The sequence below is a fragment of the Orbicella faveolata genome, unplaced genomic scaffold (genome assembly GCF_042242905.1).
Source record: "Orbicella faveolata isolate gen_17 unplaced genomic scaffold, um_ofav_v1 contig_46, whole genome shotgun sequence".
Taxonomy (NCBI): Eukaryota; Metazoa; Cnidaria; class Anthozoa; order Scleractinia; family Merulinidae; genus Orbicella; species Orbicella faveolata.
Window position 1 is genome coordinate 31319173 of NW_028301576.1, and position 5995 is coordinate 31325167.

The 5995-nt window shown below is 38.5% G+C and overlaps 2 pseudogenes; both read right to left on the reverse strand.

The window, feature by feature from the left end:
• Positions 1-2353: 2353 nt before the first annotated feature.
• Positions 2354-3262, reverse strand: LOC149099711 (uncharacterized; annotated as a pseudogene).
• A 166-nt stretch (positions 3263-3428) lies between these two features.
• LOC149099712 (uncharacterized) lies at positions 3429-5443 on the reverse strand (annotated as a pseudogene).
• Positions 5444-5995: the final 552 nt, after the last annotated feature.

Consider the following 5995-nt stretch of genomic DNA (forward strand, 5'->3'; position numbering starts at 1 on the left):
TGTGGAGAATGGCTGCAAATGGATACCATTTCAGATGAACGTACTTCATTCAAGTCACATGGGTGGGGTATGGGAACGTCTTATACGAACAGTTCATTGCGCATTGGAAACTCTACTTGTCACAGTGGTACCCAATTGGACAATGAGGCGTTCAGAACCCTCATGACGGAAGTTGAGAGTATAGTTAATTCCAGACCACTCTCTGTCAATGACCTGAATGATCCAGAGGCACTGGAACCTCTAACTCCAAACCATTTGCTCACTCTAAAACAGAAACTTGTGCTTCCGCCCCCTGGTAAGTTCCAGCGAGCAGATCTATACTGCCGTAAATGGTGGCGTAGAGTACAGTACATGGCCAACCAGTTTTGGTTTAGGTGGCGTCGAGAGTTTCTCCAGAACCTGCAGTCACGTTGCAAGTGGATGCAACCAAGGCGGAACATAGCTGTAGGAGATATAGTGATATCCAAAGAAGACAATGGACCACGTAACCAGTGGCTGCTTGTCAAGATCATCGACGTCTACCCAAGTCAAGATGGTTGTGTCAGGAAAGTCAAAATCTTGAAGGCTGACGGAGAGCTTGATAACCAAGGAAGACATCAAAAGCCTCCAACAACGTTGGAAAGACCAATTCACAAGTTGGTTTTACTGTTACTTTGTGATGAGTCAAGATGATTTCCTCTGACAACAGTGCAGTGACCGGGGAATTCCCCATCACGGAGCCAGATGTTAAACGAAACTGTGCAAGAGAACAATATAAGTGAATGTTATCCTTGTTTAGTTTACAAGTGACTGTTGAAGAACTTTGTTAAGGTTTAAGTAATTGTCAAAAAACAATTAGGGGAGCCATGTGGCTGCAGTTCAGCCAGATTGTGTATCAGCGGACATTCTTCAAGTGCTAGGTAACAGCTCACTAGTCGTGCTTTCCGCCATTTTGTGTTTTCACATCGCATGGTGCTTAGATGTAAACAAAATCGTTTTCCATCGGATCGTGTCATGTGTTACCGAAGACCTAAACGGTGAGAAACAGTTTTTTGTATCTTTTGCAAATTGTTGTTAGTCCTTTTCTTGGCTATGTGTTAGTATATAAGTTTATTTCTTTTCATTTATGTCATCCAGATTGTTATCTTGGGTAAATCGTTCATCTGTGTAATTCAGTGTTAAGGAAGCAAATTGAACGCCAAGCATTACTCGCTACCTGTGAATAAACATCGTTTTGGGTTTGAAACTCTTCTGGTGAAGTTACCTAGAAGCAGCCACATTTTGTCTCTTCATTTATTCAACTTTGAATAAACGATGTCTTGAAACCTGATCTCGTGTCTGTGGTTATTGCACATATGATTTATTTTTGAACTTTCACTTGCTCTGAAATATTCCAAAAAACGCCGGGAAATTAGGGGTGGGTTGCAGGCAATTTCATGCAGGCATCTATGGGTTAACTAGATGTCAATGTGGAATTTTATCCTTTATTGGGTCTAGCGGACATTTAAAATCCCCACCTAGATGACGTTATTGTCACTTTTGAGCTCCACCTCACATAAACTTGACAGATACTGAAAAAATTTAACTGCATCAGCATCTTTGTTTGGGCTGTAAACATTAACCAGAAAATAGTTTGTGTCATAAATTAATGCTTTTAACAGTAACATTCTTTCATTTAAATCTCGAAGCTCATGTTGAATAACGATATCTAATCCATCTATAATTAGCACAGCAACACCTCTGGCATTAGCACTTCCATTTGAGAAAATAATTTGTAAACCCCATTCTTTCTTTCATCTACTTTTGGTAGTTGTTAATGAGTGTGTCTCCTGGAGGAAGATTGAGTTAACTTTTTGTTTGCGGCACCAAGTATAAATTGCTCTACATTTTTGGAAGTTGCTAGGGCCTCTCACATTGAATGAAAGCAATTTCAGGCTGGACAGCTTAAATGTGAGATTTGTCATCTTTTGGGCACATGTTTTGGTGTTATCAAAAGTTGAAAAACGAAATTTACATATATGAACTTCTTAAACAGAATCTGGAAACTACAGGAAAAGTGAAATTTTGTAAACACAAAACAAAAACAAAACATACACCTACACGGAAGTGTACTTACCACAACCTCTGTACCCAGGTTGCCTGCACACTTTCACCACGATCGCCCTCTCTTCTCCCTTTATAACATTATTTAAATACAGATTAAGCTAAGCTAACTTTGAAAGTAAACAAAAAGTACTAGATTCTCAAAACAATATAATACCAATGCCTGAAATTGTTCTTTTGATTGGATGAAGGACTTCAACTTCTCTGTACCATCTTCTTTGTAAACAAGACACACTAGATTTACAAGACAATATAATGGCAATGTCTGGAATTATTCTTTTGGTAGCATAAAGGACTTCAACTTCTCTGTACTGTCTTCTATGTACAAAATCTGAACTGGGACGCTTTATGGCATGAACACAAACTGGACATGTCTTCTGGCGTTAACTGCAGGAAGGTAGTCTCTCCTCAGCTTTGCTCGCTCCTTACCTATGGTCTTTGACACATCTCAAATGAACAGCTGTGAATTCTTGTATTTCTTATCTTTAAGCTTGCTTAATGCCGGCTTAAGAATAAACACTTTATCAGTATGTCTTATAAGAGGGTCAATGGCATTCTGTTTATGTTTGTTATATGTACTCTCACGACTTCAACTTGTCTTTCAAAAGTCATTAGACCTTGAAATATGGCAACCCTGATATATCCTTCCATTCAGGTGTGAGCTCTCTCACTGCCTTCTTCCATGCCCAAATAACAATGTTGTTACATTTCGTCCAATTCTCCAGGTCTTCAATCAACCCTTTTAAAAAGGCAGTCTCCATACGGTCCACTTTCTCCTCAATTTTTAGCTGTGAATCTTGTAGACTTTGTTTTACACTGATGACATCTTCAACAATTGTGCCTTGAATTTCTTCCAGCTTATTCAACTTCAGCAATATGTTGTTCTTCGCCTTGAGAAGGGTGTCCATCTTGGTTAACAGGTCATCAAGTTTCTGAGAGTCTGAACTGGCTGACATTGCTCTGGTTGTAACATTCATAAAACCAAATTGTTTGCTAGCAAAGCTTCATGTACACTGTTCAAGAGCAAAAAAAGGAGGAAAGAAGACAGAGCTTGGAAAAAGCTGCTTAACCTTGTGGAGACGTGCACTCCCCAGAAAAATGATATCGTACTTTCATTCATTAAACCAGGTGCCACCTCGCCAATTCAATGAGCTCTTTGGAATGCGATATTCTCTACGTTTTCCAAATCCTGCTCTTCTTTGAGAAAGGTGTGCATCACACCAAATGTATTCTCAACACCAGTAGTAGATTTGGGGATTCCAAAGAAACACAAGTTTTTTCTTCTATTATGTACCTCTTGATACAGCAATTTATCCTCAAGTTCTTTAATTTTATTTTCATTCTCCTTGTCTCTTTTCTTTAGCCCCTTGATTTCTGAGTTTTCAAACTCCGTTCCCTTTCAAATTCTTTTGTCTTCTCTTCAATCATTCTTGATTTCTCACTAATCGTGTTCAATTCAGGTTGAAGGCTGTTAACCAACCTCTCAAAACAAGAGAAACACTCAAATATACCTTCGGGTCTGTAGTCTGTTCTCCACGCTTGCAAGTGTTTGGCAGATCATTTCCAGTTGTGAGGCAATCCTTTCTGTCATATTAAGTGCTTCCAGCACTCAGTCATCTTTGCCTTTGTCACTTGCTGTGTTTATATTTGGGCCCAAATGTAGGCTCTCACAGATCTTTTTCCCCTCTGGAGGGGAAATATCACTATCAAAACTCAATCTCATTTTCCATTTATAGCATTGGGCCATAGACTAAGCATGTGGACATGAAATTTTGTAATTTCGACCAAAACAGTACAGGAGTGAAACACGTACATCGTCACTTGCACATGTTTGCCCCACGTTCTTCTTCTTGCCACTATTCCAAACTAGCTTGAAGTGATTCTTTTTTCATTTATGTAGTTTATTCGCTTTGTTCAAATATTTTTTGGAGTCTTATTCAGCTACTACAGAACCGCTGAGAAAAGAACTAAATGGCCACTGATTTAACACAGTTGAAATATGACTGATCTCAAAATAATTTGCTTGTTTTTGTCGTCTTTTTGATTTACGACTTTCATCTTTCTTTCGCAGCGCCGTAATATGTTTGTCGCGCGGCGAAGAAATTACTTCATTTCTTGTTTTCAGATTGATTTTTACATGAGTTCTTCCCTTTATTTTTCGTTTTGTTTGGCTCAAATATTAGCCGTCATAGTACAAAAAATTCAATTCTGTTGTATTTGGTTTCGTTTTTCTCCTCCAGAGTCAATAATTAACTCATTTTCGCAAGGTCAATTTTCTCAGCTTTTGTGGGACATTTTGTCACGCGGTAAAGAAATAATATAATTTCTTGTTTTCTCATCTTTTTGCTGATATTTAATATTTTGACCCTTCATTTATTCAACTCTAAATGATGTCTTGAAACCTGATCTTGAGTCTGTGGTTACTGCGCATATAGTTTATTTTTGTGCTTTCACTCGCTCAGAAATATTCCAAAAAACGCCAGGGAATTGGGGGTGGATCGCGGGCAATTTCATTCAGGCGTCAATGGATTAACTGTAGGTTAAATGCTGTTTCACTTTTGCCAATGTATTGAAGTTTGCAAATGTTGCACTCGATTATGTAAATGATCCATGACGAATGGCAGTCCACTGCATGAAATATGGTAAAATTCTTCTTGTTGTTGGGACTAGTGAAAGTTGTGGCCTGGTTGATCTTATTGCACCAACTACACTTCGTTCTTTCACATGCTCTACACCCCTTTGGTATCAGATTTTGAGGTGTTTAACTTACAAATGTTGAATGCACAAGTCTGTCTCGTAGACTTTTCATTCGTCGGTAGGCAACTAAAGGTGGTTTGTTGAATATGAGCGATAGTCTTTCTTCTGATTGGAGAAAGTTCCAATTTTGTTTAGCAATTTCTGCAATGAATGTGGTGACCAGAGGGAGTTGGTCTGTTGCTTCACGTTCTTTGGTCTGCAAGCATTCCTCTTGAGTCAATGTAAGCACTTTCTGCATTTAGTGGAGAACTTTGCGTTGTGCATAACCACACGCTACAAAGAAATCTGCATATTCTGATTCGTTTCTTCAATGTACTCGTTGAAGAGCATATTTGCCTCAACCTCAAGGCTTGACTGTATGGGATGCTCTGTTTCAGATGAAGTGGATGTGCCAATGTCCAATGAAGGTATGGATGTGTGTCAGTTGGTTTCTGATAAACATCTGTACTGATAAAAATAGATGAGTAACCAGGATAAGACATTTGGAAAAATAGAAAAATGATCTCTGGTTAAAAATTTGTTTAAAACGAGTTTTTGACTACCAGTCTGTAGTCTTTAACGAGTAATAGATAGAAAGCATGAACGTTAAAATATATACTAAGAAAAGTGTGAAAAAACAAAATTATAATACAAACAATAAAAATGCTTGTGTGCGAGTAAAAATGCTAATGTGAAGTTCAAAATGAAATTGAATATTGTCTCAGTAATTGTTTCGCATTATTGTCAGCATGGTTCGTAATTGCTGTGTGCCAGGATTCCAAAGTTTTTCTAACACGGAAATTTCCCCTGTCAATCACATGTGCATTGTCAAAGTCGATGGAATGGTCGTTCAACCAGGCATGTGAAGCAATGTTGGAACCTTTTTTGAAGGTTTTTGTGTTTCTAATATGTTCTTTCTTCCTTGTTTGTAAACATCTACCAGTCTCGCCAATATAACTCCACGGACAATCGGCGCATGGGATCTTGTAAACGACATTTGTTTGTAGTTCCACGGGTGGTCTCGATTTCGGAGAAACAAACTCTTGTTGTAATGTCTTAAGGGGTCTGCTTGTAGTTTGTATTCCATTGTTTCTTAGAAGTCTTCAGAGAGGTTCAGTTAGGCCTTTGATGTAAGGTAAAACTGTGAAGCCAACGTGTAAGTCAGAAGGATCAGCCC